The 17,001-nt window shown below is 42.8% G+C and overlaps 1 protein-coding gene across 1 annotated transcript in view; it reads right to left on the bottom strand.

Annotated features, from left to right (window-relative positions):
• The window catches only part of iftap (intraflagellar transport associated protein), a 63,522-nt gene extending 46,942 nt beyond the window's left edge, over positions 1-16,580 (bottom strand). Inside the window, exon 1 of the mRNA XM_059652136.1 lies at positions 16,475-16,580. The gene's annotated coding sequence lies outside the window, so the exon portion shown is untranslated. The remainder of the gene's footprint in view (positions 1-16,474) is intronic.
• Positions 16,581-17,001: the final 421 nt, after the last annotated feature.

The raw sequence follows: 17,001 nt of genomic DNA, 5'->3' as shown, positions 1-17,001 counted from the left end.
TTCCCAAACTATTTTGGTTAGTCTTAGATAGTTCCTGAAGGTATTATTCTGAGTGAAACAGTGGATTCTTTCATAAGTTTCATATACAATTGTTGTTCCAGTTTTCTGTTCTTTGCACTAGATACAGAATCATAGAATCATGCAGCATGGAAACAGGCCAACTTTGCCATGCCTCCCAGGCATCCTAAACTGAACTGGCCGCATTTGCCTGTGTTTGGCCCATATTCGTCTAAACCTTTCCTTTTCATGTATATGTACAAATGTCTTATGTATGTTATAATTGTCTTCGGCTCTATCACTTCCTCTGGCAGCTCACTCCATACACACATCACTCTCTGTGGGATAAAGTTGCCCTTTTAAATTTTCCCCTTTCTCTTTAAATCAATGCCCTCTAGTTTTGGATTCCCCTACACTTGGAAAAATACCTTGGTTATTCATTTTATCAACTCCCCTCATTATTTTATAAACCTCTATTATGTCACCCCTCAGCCTCTGATGCTCCAGGGAGAAAAGTCCCAGCCTATCCAGCCTCTCCTTATTGCTTAACCTTCTAATCCTCTCTTTTCAGCCTATATATAATGCTGAGATTGTAAACCAACATAAGAACAAAGTATTTGGCTGTGTTGCTTTTGTCAGATAGCAGTTTAGAACATAGAACATAGAACATAACAGCACAGTACAGGCCCTTCAGCCCTCGATATTGTGCCGACCTGTCATACCGATCTGAAGCCCATCTCACCTACACTATTCCATGTACGTCCATATGCTTGTCCAATGATGACTTAAATGTACTTAAAATTGCCGAATCTACTACCATTGCAGGCAAAGCATTCCATTCCCTTACTATTCTCTGAGTAAAGAAACTGTCCGATATCTTTCACCCCTCTATTTAAAGCTATGCCCCCTCGTGCTCGCCGTCACCATCCTAGGAAAAAGGCGCTCCCTATCCACCCTATCTAACCCTCTGATGATCTTACATGTCTCAATTAAGTCACTTCTCAACCTTCTTCTCTCTAACGAAAACAGCCTCAAGTCCCTCAGCCTTTCCTCATAAGACCTTCCCTCCTTACCAGGCAACATCCTAGTAAATCTCCTCTGCACCCTTTCCAAAGCTTCCACATCCTTCTTATAATGCAGTGACCAGAACTGTACGCAATACTCCAAGTGCGGGAATTGAAGCATGGTTTCAGTATTGGAAGGATTATAATTTTCTGTTCAGCAATGCAAGTCATGGTTGCAGACAGGATTCAGATTCCCCACAGTCTAAAACCACTCAGGCATTCTAAGAGACTCCATATGTAAACAGACACCTACTTCCATTCACTATTCATCCCATGATTCCCATCCAGCTACACCTCAGTTTTAACTTTATTACCATTATCTTCAAATCCTTCCACTGCTTTCCCCCTGTCAATTTCTGCAACTTTTCACAGCCTCTATTCTATCCAAAAACCTATGTGCACTTCAAATTCTGATCTCCTAACATGCCTGAAACATCAGCTTGTGTCTGCACCCTAGCTGCATCCTGATCTGCTGAATTTCTCTGCGACTTTTTATTTTAATTTCTGGTCGTAATTACCCCGGCCCGCTGGCTCTGCTTATTTCCCCAGACCCTTGGCTCTGAAATTCTCTTCCGAAACTCTTTGGCCAAGGTTTTTGTCATGGTTTTGACTTTTCCTGAGAGGTTGTGACTATGCGCTTAGAACTCAGTCAGAACTTCCCAGTGTCCTTTGGCACAGGGGAAGTCAAGGGCATGAATGAAAGGCTCTAAAAAGCAACGGTTCCCTTAGCAAGAGAAGCAGCTCTACACTAAGAAATGATAGAGGAGGTCATCATCACCTGCATAGAAAGCCTGCCAGTCATGCCAGAACTGGGTGAAGAATGCACAGTGGGGGAGCTTAGCAAAGCTATTAATTCATTAGGTATGGGCGGAGAACTAGCAGCTGATATTATACTGCCTGAACTCATCAAGGATGGGAAACTTGTACTCCTGCAGCATTCCCTGAATGTCCCTGTCTCTGCTGGGGAGAGGGTGCAGTTTCTCAGCCTATACAATGCTGAGATTGTAACCCTACACAAGAACAAAGACAGCTGCGGTGATTGGAACAACTATTGCAAGCATCACAGGAAAAGTATTTGTCTGTGCTGCCTTTGTCAGGTTTCAGATTCTGACTGAATGCATCTCTCCTGAATGGAAGTGTGCTTTCAGAACCAGAAGGTTTATAATTGGCATGATCTTCTCAGCCTGGAACTGCAAAAGAATTGTCATGAAGGAAGAGGACCACTATGTGTTGCCTTCAGGTGTTCATTCAAGTGAAGAGAGATGGACTACTTCAACTGCTGGAGAAAATTGGCTCCCGGCTAAAGCTGCTCAACATGATCTTCATTCCTCATTGCATTAAGGTCAGCTTTGTCAGATCAAATGTCACTTTGGGAGTCAAACAGGTTTGTGTCCTGGCACTGACATATTTTGGCATATTTTGGCAAATGTTAGAAAAAAAAAGCTTGTAAAGGCAAGTCCTGCAATTATAGATTAGTAAATTTAATCTCACTGGTGAGGGAGGTTTTAGAAACAAATTCTGGATAAAATTAATAATCATCTGAGCAAATGCAAATTCAATAAGGAAAGCCGCTACGGATTTTCGTGATTGTAACAAAGTCAACCAGGCAGATCTCACAGAAAGCGAGTTCCCTAAAAGTGAGTTCCCTAATTCAGGCTGTTAACTTGGTCCAATCAGGGAGCCCTGACTGACAGATACAAACAGGAGTGCCAGGGATTTTGTTCACTCTAGATGCTGGCTCTAAATTGGCTGAGCTAATGTCATATATAATGTATTTGTAAGTAAAGGATGACTTGGTGACAGGATTTCGGCCTTCATTGAGTTATTTCAGACTTGTTTACTGCAAATAATGTTTAACTAACTGGCTGGAGGTTTTAAAGAGATAACAAGAAGAATTGGCAGTGGTAATGTTATTGATGTGATGTATAGACATTTGGTAAAGTGCTGCACCATGGACTTGTGTAAAAAATGGAGCACATGGAATAAATTCTTTGAATTAATCACTTGACGATATCAACTTTAATTTATGCAGCAATTTTAAAACCATAAAACATTCCAAGAAGGTTCATGTGAGCGTTTTACATTGTTACGTCACGTAAGGAAATAGATTGGATGACTAAGAAATGGTCAAAGAAGTCTGCTTTTAATAGAGTCCCAGATGGGAGAGGTTTAGGGAGCCCCAGAGTTCGGGGTCTAAGCATCTGATGCTACAGCATAGAAGAGATTAAAAGCAGTGATTATCAAGATATCAGAATTCGTAAGGTGTAGAAATCTTGGAGTGTTCAAAGAATGTTCTGGCGATAGCAGGAACTGCAGGTGCTGGAGAATCTTGAGATAACAAGGTGTAGAGCTGGATGAACACAGCAGGCCAAGCAGCATCAGATGAGCAGGAAGGCTAGAACGTCAGCTTTGCTGCTCCTCTGATGCTGCTTGGCCTGCTGTGTTCATCCAGCTCTACACCTTGTTATCTCAATGTTCTGGAGACCTCAGTTTGAATTCCATCATGTCAGATTTTTGAATTCATTAAGAATCTGGAACGAAGAGTCTAACAGTGACTGTGAAACTGTTGCTCATTGTTGGTGAAAAGCCAAATGGTACAGAACACCTTATAGGGAAGGTAGCTGCCATCTGTACTTGCTGGCCTGCATGTGACTTCAGACCCACATCAAAGTAGTTGACTCTTAACTGCCCTCTGGGCAGTTAGAGATAGGCAATAAACACTGGTCTATCCAGCAATGCCCATATCCAGTGAATGAACAAAAAAAGAGATGCCATCTTGTTATTCCAAATTTACTTTGGGAAGATGCACTGGAAAGGATATGTTGGAGATACCATCAAACAACAAGAATCAACAACATTGCAAAATGTTCAGAAGGAAAGTGAAAAGGCAAATAGGAGAAGTAAAGAAGGAGCATGTAAGGAGATTGGTGTTGATCTAATATGAAGGCGAATCCCAAAGTCTTTTACCTACACATAAATAGTAAGAGTAGCAGAAGGAAGAGTAAGATCATTTAGGAAGCAGAATGGAGATTTAGACATGGAGGCAGGCATCATGGCTGAGATACTGAATGAACATTTTGCATCTGCTTTTACCAATGAAACTGATTTTACACAAGCCCTGATGACAGAGGGGGAAACTGTCAGGAGAATGGTTAAAAATGATGAAGAGGGAGTCTTGGATAAGCTTTGGTACTGATTGGGGTTGGATGAAATGCATGAAAGGATAGTGAAAGAAGTGGGAATGTAAACTGCAGATGCACTGGGCATAATCTTTCAATTCTGCCAGGACAGAGGGGTGGTGCCAAGGGACTTGGAAATTGCAAACGTTATTCCTTTATTCAGAAAGATTGTAAGGAAATGCCTGGCATTAACAGAACAGTTAGTTTAATTCGGTAACGGGCTAACTCATAGAAATAATAATGCTGGGTAGAATTAATAGTCACGGGGACAAGTATAGGTGAAGCAGGGTGCACCAATGAGAATTTCTTAACAGAAAATTATGGCTTGATTAGTTTGTTGGAGTTTTTTGAAGATGTAACAGAGAGGATTGATGAGGACAATGCTGCTGATGTGGGCTACACATTGGACTTCCAAAATACATTCAATTCAGTGCTGAAAAGCAGACATAAAAGTTATAGGTCATGGAATAAAAGGGACAGTAGTAATGTGGATGCTATATTGGCTTAAAGATAAGAAACAAAAAGTAAGTTTCAGACTGAAAGAAGGTTTATTTTCCCAGCGGCCAGGATTGTGACCTTTCCTTTTCCAGTTACATATTAATGATTTGATATTGGAGTGGAAGGGACAATTTCCAAGTCTGCGGATGATATAATTTAGATACATTATAAACAGTGAGGACGTCAACAAAGAATTTCAATAGAATGTTCACATTCTATTTGTAAAGTGGACAAATAGGTGGCAGATGAAGTTCAAAACAAAGAAGTGTGAAATAATATAATTTGGTAGAAAACACATGGAGAAACAGCATTAAAAAAGGGTGTTATTGTAAAGATAACACAGTGTGGAGCTGGAAGAGCACAGTGAGCCAGGCAGCATCAGAGGCACAGGAAAGTTAACGTTTGGGGTCGGGATCTTTCTTCAGAAATTCTTCTTCAGTTCTTACTATCGCTTGATGATGACAGAGCCTATTTATCTCGCATGCTATTGAATCTTCTGTATAATTTGAGTCATTATAATAAGCTTAATAAGTAGTTTTAGCCTGAATTATATGGCTTGACCTCAGTGTTTTTGCCACTTTAGGATAATGGCAGTAAATTTGCAAATGGTTAGGTCCTACACACAGTAATGAGATAATACCCAGCTCATATGTTTTCTGAGTGATGCTTAGATATTTCCAGGATCCTGCAAAGAACTAGGTTGCTCTTTTTTCAAATCGTGCCAAGGCAGATGAACTTTCAGTTTAACATCTCATTAATAAAAAGGCACCTCTGTCAGCACCTCACTGAATAATGTGTTGACATTGTAGACTAGTGAGACAAAGCTGACATCATTAAATTAAAATACTAGTGACCTTGGCCCATGAGCAGTGTGTCAAATAGCAAAGTCAGTCACTGTATCCGATAGCGATTATGAATTGTCACAGTGAACAATAACAGTAACTAAAAGAGGGGGATACTTGCAGTAAAGTTAATTCACTAAGTCTCTGACAAAAGCAATATCATCCCACTAAATTATGTATGGTGATACTGGTCTGAAGTCCCAATTCGGAAAACTATGGAATTCCATCAGTTCTGAAGATTATTTTGAGACTAGAGGAAGAAATTTGGATTAAGGGTGCCATGTATACCAAAGAGGTCAGCTCTAAGAAAGAAAGGTTTAACGCAACTGCACAGTCTCACCGATCCCACTGCATCAGTGCCAAATTTCCATTTCCCACATGCTATTCTTGATTCTAAAGGTAAATTCTGGAGAATATTGACCAGCGTATTAGCATTCATGAAGCACTAGCTTGAAGGAAGCAGAAGGAATAGAAGAAAGCCATGCTTTTTAAATGGAGAGAGATTGCAAAAATCTGGGATACAGAAAGGTCTGATGAAGGGTCTAGGCCCGAAACATCAGCTTTTGTGCTCCTGAGATGCTGCTTGGCCAGCTGTGTTCATCCAGCTTCACACTTTGTAACTGTACATAATTCATTAAAGATGATAGGACAAGTAAAGAGAGCACTTAATGAAACATACTGTGTCCTAGGAGTTACTATTAGTGTTGCAAGAATATAGATTACAATGTCATTCTGAACTTATATAATACACTAATTGGACCTCAGCTGGAGTACTGAGTGCAGCTGTGGACACCACACTTTAAAAAGGCTGTGAATGGGTTGAAGATAATACAGAAGACGTTTACAAGAATGGTTCCTGGGATGAGAAACTTCAGTTGTAAAGACAGATTCATGAAGTTGGAATTACTTTCCTTGGAGTTGAGAAACTAAGAGGATATTTGTTTGAGGGTTTTCAAAATCAGGAGAGTTCTAGGCACAGCAGACAAGGAGAAACCAGTCCTGCTCATAAACAGTTAATAAAAGAGAGTAGAGACTTAAAGTGATTTGCAAAATGAATAAATGAAATATGAGAAAAAGCTTTTCTCTGCAGCAAGAGGTTCAGATCTGGAAAGCTCTGTCTGGAAGACTGGTAGAAGCAGGTTCAAATGAAGCATTCAAAGGAGCATCGGGATAATTATTTAAATCGGAACAGTGTGCAGGGTTACAGGGATGGGAGAATGGCACTAAGTCATAATACTCCTCTGGAAAACTGGTGCAATCAAGATGGGCTGAATGACCTACTCCACCATAATAATTCTGTGATTCAGATGATTCAACTAATCAGTTGTTATATTCAGCAAGAATAGTATCCTCTTGTGAAGGATATTTGCTAGATAAACGGTCCTCCAGTTTAAAGGGACTTTACTGACTTCACACTTCAAGAACAGAATCAGTCCGTAGCTTTCACCGAGCAACTTTCCATTTTGAAGGGAAAATCTTATAGAATAATGAAACCAGCAGATGGCCTAGATTTGTGAGGTCGGAGACTGGAGGCAGGTAAGGTACTGGTAAGTGTAATTATGTGCGTGAGTATATAAATATTAATAATGGAAAATAGGCTTTGGTAGAAGATATTTTCAAGGTGTTTGGCTTTGAAAAGGTTAGTATTGAAAATTGTATTAAGCACTTGCTGATGATGTCTTATGGCCTTATCTATGGGAGAACAACTCTGGGTCTAAAAGGCCCACTGCCCAGGTTTTCCTCATAATCTTAGCATCAATGTTCATCAAATCAATGTGAAGCAGCCTCCTAGCTGCTAAAGCACAGATAGATTGCTAACTTGGTCAAGCAGCAAGGGAAGCTGTGTACATTGGCCAAGTAAAATTTTGAAATCACAAAACTCATACACCAGGCACAGTGTAAACACAGCAGACAGGTGCTAATGACATTAGCTTAGTGTAAAAGGCAACAGTTATCTGACTCAGACATACCCTAACAACTTATCCACTAAAGAAAGGAGAGCCCAGACAAATAGGTTCAGGGTCCTGCTACATAGAAAACTAACAGTAGCATGCCATCTAAATGATTGACTCTTGTTTCAAACTATTAAGTGTATCTCCCTGATAGACCAGAACTATAGAAAACCATAAAAAACAGGGTTCATCTGCAGAACTTGCTCTTGCATTGTCTGAGGCTGCCTGAGGAAACCAGCATGAGAACAGGCAGAGATAGCTAACTATCCAGAGAGATGGGAAGAAATCTGCTTCACCGACCCAGAATCAGAGCCAGACAGAGAGCAACTGCATAAATCTACAGAAGGCTCAGGAAGTATTGTAACCTTAAGGGGCTAAATAGTGTTAAAGATTAGTTTGTATTAAAGATTATTGTAATTTCATTCCTAATAAAGTTGCGGCTGTTTTGTATTAATGCCTAGACAACAAAGATGACTTGCACTTGATTGCTATCATACAATCAACTATAATCACTTGTTTAGGACAAATGCTTCTTCTCCTTAGATACCAGGTAGTTTTATTTTTCTCTGCACAGGAGAGGAGGATAAGCGCTAGCAAATCCTTGATGTGTCTTTCACCAAAGTGACTTTCGTGAGGATCCATCATCCACACTTTGCAAATCCTGGGGGAGGAGTGTGCAGTTCATTGGAAGCCAGACAGTCAATCAATCACACACTTGCAACCATCAATTCAGTGACTGTGTTCACTGGCCCTTATCTCTCCTGCTTCTGCTCCATTTTCTTCTGACGGTGCAAATTAAAGGAGATGCGAACTGGGATTAAATGGCCTGACCAGAACCCCTGAAGCAGCTTTGCATCACTTCCTGTCAACCCCACCAAATTTAAACAACTGTAGAAGCCAGCAGCACATCTACGTACACAAAAGAAGCCAATAGAAATTAATCCCTGTGATTGATGAACCCATCAAGTAAAGTACTATAGAAGGAGGGGGGAGTGTTGATGAAAGGTCCTTCCTGCCAGTAATCACATACTTAGCTGCACATGTTTAACAATAGATGTTAGCAAGAGGGTGTTCTGTGACGATAGAAATGCAGCACAATCATTGTTGTTCACCATTCTCCCAGAGCACACTCTCAATGCTCACTCTAAAATCTTCACCAAGACAGCATTCAACTTGAGTGATGATGGAATTGTGCACAAATGGTGCAGAAGCCATTGCAATGTCAAAATGGCACTTGTTACACCAAAACTACCAGTCCTGGCAAATCCAATTTTGAGGACCAATTGTTTTTTAACCTCTTTCATGACCTTCAGATGCCCTAGAAAGCCTCCCAGCCAATGAAGTGCCCTCAAAGTGTGGGAAAGTTATTTGCAACATCACTGCCTGAATAAGCAGGCTACCCACTGGTGCCAAATCCATCTGATCCTATTTGTCAGGTCAACACCTGTGCTAAAAAGTTGAAAGTTCCCCCAATATCTTGTTCATTGTGTAGGCAAACATCATGGGCAATTTTCAGACAGCAAATACCTACAAATATCAATGAGATAACTGAGCAGTGGGTTGTATGAGGTGAACATCATGCTCCTCTCTGAATATTAACGCAGGATCCATATATCCAACTGGGAGGTCAAGCAGGGCCTCAGTTTCACATCTCATCTGAAAGACAAGGCCTCCAACATTGCTGCATTCAGTTGAAGTGTGAGATTATATAATACTCTGAAGTCTCTCGGCATGGGACTATCGGTGATAATGATAACATTATCTGGCTTGCAAGGAAGTCAAGATGGCAGACTTTCCAGTTAAAATGAGCTATAAAACTGAACAGTCCTTCCATTGTCCAAAACTTCCCTATATTTAGAGAGAAAATCAATCTCTAGCAATGAATGAAGTCTTCATCTCTGCTCTCGATGTTTGGCATTATGAGGAGTGGAAAGGCAAATGATGAGGAATTCATGCTACATTATGTTATGTGAGATGGTTCCGTTTCAGCATTTAGCCTGCTCAAACCAAGATCATTCTGAATACCAACCATATGTTCACTGGCTCTGTGGTTTGGCCATGAACTCTGGTACAGGGCAAGCCGTTGTTTCTGTTGAAAGTTATAAGAAAGGCGTGGCAGAAATTCCATTTAGTTGTGGCTGCTTGCTATCATTGTCACTCAGTCCTCAATCAGATAAAAACTCCATGTTGTAGACATCAAAAAATATATCCCAGACTAACACACAGCCCCTCCATACACAACCTCTACCCAAATACACTGAGTTTGTGGTTCTCAGCCACATAGAAGTATCATAGTAACGACAAGCTGCCAGCTGCAGCTTAGGTTAAACATTGAATGCAATCGTGTCGTTTAAGAACTATTCCCTGAACCTCTGAGAATTCAGTTACATCTGAAAAGTAAATTTTTTTTGCTCATTTCTTTATGAAACTGTCAGAGTATGCACCTTACCCTCAGTAATTGAGGAGAACGTCACTTGGATTCAAGCATTTACATTTGTCCATAAGTATATAAATTATGTATCAAATTTGCTATGGACAAATGAAAAATAACAAAATAAGTAATTGTTCTTACAGGAGTGATAAATCTGACTCGCTACAACTTGATGTTCTTTATGAAATTAGACCTTATCTCTGTCTGAACATTGTTTTCTTTTTTTGAAGCCATCTGACCATCTTCTGGATAGAGAATAAGTTGCCATTTCCAAGAATGATGCCAGGGTCATTCAGCCAGTTGGTGGGAATGAAAATTCCTCAGCTAGATACTCTGCACCATCTGTAAAAAGTGTTCCAGTTTCCTCTTGGTGTCTTGCTCTGGTGTTCTGTAGAAATCAAGAAGGAGTTGTATCCAAATCCAGTCAGAAAGGAATTCATTTTACACAGTGACACAAAATAAACATTAATGGATTGGCAGACCAGACTTACAAGCTAAACGACAAATGGTTCAAATGTAAAAGGGAAATTGGTGAAATGTGGAGCAGTCTGTTACGTCATTGTTTTGCACTTCCCTTCACCACAAATTACATACAATGAGATATAACAGTAGCATATTTTTCTAGGCAGTGTTTCACTGGTCAGGAAGTTAGAACACAGATTAATACAACACAGTAAGAAACCATACCATCCATCGAATCGGTACTAGCTCTTTTAGTCCAGGTAATCGCACACCCCCAGTCTTCCTCTATAACTCCTCAAACTTCTCTCCTTCCTGTGTTTAAACACTATTTTTGGACAATACTATTAAATCATTCCAAATCACGGCCACACATTATGGATAGTCATAACTTAATTGGAAAACACCAATATTCCACAAGTTATCATAAATATATGACTACCCATTAAACTACCAAGATGATGTATTTGTCTGACTAACTGCTATTCAGGAAAAGGTAATTCACACCATATATCGCAATTAACAGAAAAATGGCCATATATCTTGTAAACAAATTTGTTCCTTAACAATTGGCAAGCAACAATAAATTACTCATTACTACTATTCAAGTTAAGTTACATCCCTTTGAAACCCTAAACACACACATTCATTCACAAGTTAGACAAATGAAAACAGCAGGTATGACACAAATGTTACAGGTGGAAGAAGAAACAAGAGAAACAAATGCTGCAGTTCAAGAGTTTAAACTATAGGGTGGGATAAGTTGTTTCTCATAGTTCTTTTGATTTATTTTAGTGATGCTGACAATAACTGATCAAATAGACCTAGGTCTTACCTTGTAAAGCCGAATTTCCTCATTCCTGAAAGAATTCTCTTTAATGTTTTCTTAATTATATCATAATCTGTCACATCCTTTCTTAAGTGTGGCACCCAGAACTGGATGCAAAGCTCCATTTGAAGGAAACTAATGTTTTATTTAATATACAGGTTTAAGATAACCTTCTTGTTTTTTTAACTATCTGACTTAACTCCTATTGATAAAGCCTTGAATTCTGCATGAAGTCCTAGCAAAACTAGAGTTCATGGGGCTGTGGAGAAAAATTCTCTGCTGGTTTGATTCATACCCGACACATGGGAAAATGGTTGTAGTTGTTGAAAATCAGTCATATCAGCTCCAGGACATCACTGCAGGAGTTTCTCAGGTAGTGTCCTAGGCCCAACCATCTTCAGCTGCTTCATCAATGGCCTTCCCTCCAATATGTGGGGACTTTATTCTTGATCGTACAATATTCAACGCCATTCCTAGCTGCTCAGATACTGAAATGGTTGGCGCCGTTGCAACAAAATCTGGGTGACATTCAGACTAAGGCTGATAAGTGGTAAGTAACATTCATGCCACACAAGTGCCAGAGAATGGCCAATCCAATACAGAGCATCAAAACATCTCTCCTTGACATTCAACAGTGTTCAATCACTGAATTCTCCACTATTAACATCCTGTAGGTCACCATTGACCAGAAACTGAACTGGGCCATTCATTAAAATACGGTGACCATAATGATACAGCAAGTAACTCATCTCTTGACTCTCCAAAGCCTGTCCAAAATCCTCAAGACATAAATTAGGAGTATGCTGGAGTAGTTTCCCTTTGCTTCGATGGGTGTGACTCTAACAACACTCATGGAGATCAACGCCATCCAACACAAAACATTCTGCTTGAGAGGTACCCCAGCCACCACAATATGCATGTCCCCCATGGACTGCAGTGACTCAAGATGGTGATTCACCACCATTTCTCAAGGGCATGGCGGTGGGGGGGTGTTGCTGGTGTGGTGCTGGTGGGGAATGGTGGTCTGTTTGGGATGTTCTTTGAAGGATTGTTGTGGACTCAACAGACTGAATGGCCTGCTTCTACTCTGTAGGGATACTTTGATTCTATATCCCACCAATCAAGTAAGTCCAAATCTTCATTCCGCTTCAACTCTCATGTTAGCTCCACTGTCAGTACCATGTCTTGCACAAAACTTCCAACAACTAACCCTGATGCCTTCCCTCCCTTGTTTCTTGCAGATGGCAGTGGGAAGGCCATTATCTCACACAGTAACAGGCTACTCCTTGACCTCTGAGCATGAGAGTATTGAAGCACCCCGTTCAAAACCAGCAGCTCAGGTACAGACACTTCAGTGGGAGTGTCAGGTTCAGAACATCAAGTAGCACAAGTTGGTGAACACCTCACTGTAACATCTCTGGAGGTGGACAATGAATAAATCCCCCACTCGTAGCGTTGCTGGTTCCTACAGCTATGGATGGGGGGATTTACCCAAAGGCTCCTTTGAAGTCTCCTCCCTGCACACTCCAGAGATGGGTGAGCCCTACACCTGCATCCTGCCTTTCCTACTCTGGGCCTTGAAAGTTCAAGCCAAGGACGGCCCAATTGTCTCCTGCAAGGCATGGGTCGGCAAGCTAGACATAAAGGTCTCCAGGATCACCTGAGCAAACATCCAAAGTCGGGGGGGTCCACTTCAGAGCAATCTTCTCCCATCCCAGCTGCAGAGAATGGACTACACTGAGAAATAGTGGGAGGGAAAGACTGAAGGTAACATTTGAAGGCACTTTGTGGACAAAAGTGACATTGCCCTGTACACCAATGCTCACATTTCCATAAATGCTAATGGTTTGATTGAGGCTCTGTCTAGCACCAAATGAAACTGTGCCACCACTATGTTCGACCAGTATGCGGCATGGATCAACAACTATGTTGAGCGCCTGGTTCAGCATCTGGAAGCAAGAGCAAGGCTCGGTCAGTATGGGGTTCTGTTGCCTTTCTTGGTCCTTGTACTTATCCTTTCCTGGTCTCTGTGTACAAAAGTGTTGGTGCTGAATGAAGTGATCAGCAATGTCTGTAGAAGGGGGATAGGCAGCAGACAGGGAGCCAGTGCATTAGAATTGCCAGGGATAGGGGAGAACACAGGTCTAGGTCCTGTGCAGTGCATGCATAGGTGCCTAGTGTTCTAGCCTCTAAACAGCCTCACATCGAGTGGTCTTGCAATCCTGTCCCTCACAGCTCGAGATGTTTACTCCTCACACTCAGAGTGTGGTCATGAGTGTTTCATTCTCACTGCGTAGTTTTGATTTCCAGCTTAATGGAAGTCGACAGCGAAGGGGCTAGTTGGGGCTGTGGTGGCCAGCTTCCACCGGTAGGTGTTAGTCAGGCTGCTGGGTAAAACCCATCCCGTGTAACTGGGCTCTCATCCATGCTTTACCAAATCCCCACTTTATGAATACATTTCCCCTAACCCTACCCCAAAAGTAGTTTCCTGAGTCTCCCACAGCTCCCTAGAATACACCTCCTCCCACCCACCCTCCTGCAAAAATTCCATCCCCTATTCCCAATTCCTCCGCCTCCGCCGCATCTGCTCCCACGATAAGACATTCCACTCCCGCACATCCCAGATGTCCACATTCTTCAAGGACTGCAACTTTCCCCCCACAGTGATCGAGAACGCCCTTCACCGCGTCTCCCGTATTTCCCGCAACACATCCCTCACACCCCGCCCCCGCCACAACCGCCCAAAGAGGATCCCCCTCGTTCTCACACACCACCCCACCAACCTCCGGATACAATGCATCATCCTCCGACACTTCCGCCATCTACAATCTGACCCCACCACCCAAGACATTTTTCCATCCCCACCCCTGTCTGCTTTCCGGAGAGACCACTCTCTCCGTGACTCCCTTGTTTGCTCCACACTGCCCTCCAACCCCACCACACCCGACACCTTCCCCTGCAACCGCAGGAAATGCTACACTTGCCCCCACACCTCCTCCCTCACCCCTATCCCAGGCCCCAAGATGACATTCCACATTAAGCAGAGGTTCACCTGCACATCTGCCAATGTGGTATATTGCATCCACTGTACCCGGTGTGGCTTCCTCTACATTGGGGAAACCAAGCAGAGGCTTGGGGACCGCTTTGCAGAACACCTCCGCTCGGTTCACAATAAACAACTGCACCTCCCAGTTACACCCCCTCCCATTCTTTAGATGACATGTCCATCATGGGCCTCCTGCAGTGCCACAATGATGCCACCCGAAGGTTGCAGGAACAGCAACTCATGTTCAGCTTGGGAACCTTGCAGCCTAATGGTATCAATGTGGACTTCTCGAGCTTCAAAATCTCCCCTTCCCCCACCGCATCCCAAAACCAGCCCAGTTCGTCCCCTCCCCCCACTGCACCACACAACCAGCCCAGCTCTTCCCCTCCACCCACTGCATCCCAAAACCAGTCCAACCTGTCTCTGCCTCCCTAACCTGTTCTTCCTCCCACCCATCCCTTCCTCCCACCACAAGCCGCACCCCCATCTCCTACCTACTAACCTCATCCCACCTCCTTGACCTGTCCGTCTTCCCTGGACTGACCTATCCCCTCCCTACCTCCCCACCTATACTCTCTCCACCTATCTTCTTTTCTCTCCATCTTCAGTCCGCCTCCCCCTCTCTCCCTATTTATTCCAGAACCCTCACCCCATCCCCCTCTCTGATGAAGGGTCTAGGCCCGAAATGTCAGCTTTTGTGCTCCTGAGATTCTGCTTGGCCTGCTGTGTTCATCCAGCCTCACATTTTATTATCCTGAGTCTCCTGCCCACAGCAGTGTACCCCTCCCCCCAATCAGACTGACAGACTGGCTGTAGCCTATCAGTGTGAGTCGAACAGAGACTGGTGGATGAGAAGTGTCCAGATCCCAACTGATGCCGATACATCCACCCAGCTGCATGAGTCTTACCTCTCCCCCAGACTGGCCACTCAGGAACCTCAGGGCTGTCTGTGGCCCATTTGTCAGATCATGCTCAATTGCCTGAGCCAGTACCAGATTGTGCTCCACTCTGACCCATTGGCTGTGACGCCTCCTCTCCCTTATGCCGTGTAGATACCAGCAGGATGGCCACAGACCCTGTGGAAAAGAAGCTACTCTGCCAGAGGGCACCTCCTCCACCCCTAAGGGAGAGTGCTGCAAGGCCCCAGAGGAAGCATCGACAAAGCTTAGTCCTGCAAACCTCTCCCCCCTCACCAGATCAGGTACTTACACCTCAGTGGGAGTGTCAGCTCTTGATTTAGTACGACGGCATTCCCCGACTGACAAGTAGCTCCATGGACTGTGGTGATGGCTACTCCCCTAAGGCTTTGAGCCATGACCACTTATTTGCTGCACATGCTGTATGTTTTCTGTGTAAGCTTCTGGCACATGGTGTGATATATACCACCTAACCATACAGCAAGACATGTTCCCCAACCTACCCACCGCGACCACCCCCCCACACCGGCTCTTGACTAATGACTAACTGACTAACAAGGCAAGCTACCTGAACTAATAGGCAAAGCAGGGCTGCTGTAACCATCCTCTAAGAGAGTTTTTGAGAAGCCCTCAGATGCAGCCTGATCCAATCTGTGAGGGGGGTGTATGTCCCTGAGCGCATAGTGTGCTTATAGTAGCATTGCAATGAGAGTTGCCTACACAGCCTGAGGTGCAGCATTGAAGTACAGAAACATCTCACAGGTGGGTTGGCCAGATGTCAGAATGTTGGGGTGTGGCACTAATCAGATGCCAATGTCTGTGGATGAAGGGTGCCCACATTCTGCCTCATGTTTGTATTGTTTCTTCTAACTCTAGCTAACTCTATGTGTAAGTCTGATATGCAACACATTATCAAGTGCTTTTGGAAGTTTATGATATGCCCTGAACAGATTGGTGCTGGATTTCCATAAATAAACCACATTCGTCAAAGTGAAAGATTAATCTTGTCCTGAATTATTCTTTCTAAAGGTTTCCCCACCATTGAAATTAAACTGACTCGCTGCAGCTTCTGTGCTTCTCTTTTTAGAACAAGGTACAGCATTTGCAAGTCTCTAGTCCTCTACTAACCCCCAAGTCTAGGGAAAACTTGAAATTTATGGCCTGTGCCTGTGCATTTTCCACTCACATCTCCCTCAGAATATTGTTGAATACCTCTTATCTGGCCCTGATGTCTTATCAAGTTAACCACAGGCTGCTTACCTTCTGAGGAAGGGTCACCAGACCCAAAACGTTAACTCTGTTTTTTCCTTCACAGATGCTGCCAGACCTGCTGAGCTTCTCCAGCAACTTTGTTTTTGTTCCTGATTTACAGCATCTGCAGTTCTTTCGGTTTTTATTTATTATACTGTTGCTAGGACACCAGCTACAAATTCAGCAGCAAACAAGTGGATCATATTACTTTATCTTGTGCTTAAGGCAATACTACTATCAGCACAGTGTGATACCAGCCTGAAGTGTCTCAGGCTATGGGTGCCTGAGTATACACAATCATAGAGCCTACTTGGTTCTTATTTCTGAGGTTTGTCAACTCTTTATGAACCATAACACTTTTTTTATATCCATCTGTAAATAGTAGGTTAGCAATATTGCTGTCCAGTGTAATGTCTAAGACCTCTCTCCTCACATCCTCATTCTAGACTGGTATCTTTTCTCTTACTGATATCAGGATCGTGTGCTCAATTACAGCGTGATTTAAATGTATCTTATTATACCACATTTGTGCCATA

This window comes from Stegostoma tigrinum, chromosome 17, assembly GCF_030684315.1.
Source record: "Stegostoma tigrinum isolate sSteTig4 chromosome 17, sSteTig4.hap1, whole genome shotgun sequence".
Taxonomy (NCBI): Eukaryota; Metazoa; Chordata; class Chondrichthyes; order Orectolobiformes; family Stegostomatidae; genus Stegostoma; species Stegostoma tigrinum.
This window is presented reverse-complemented; position numbering and strand designations above follow the sequence as displayed.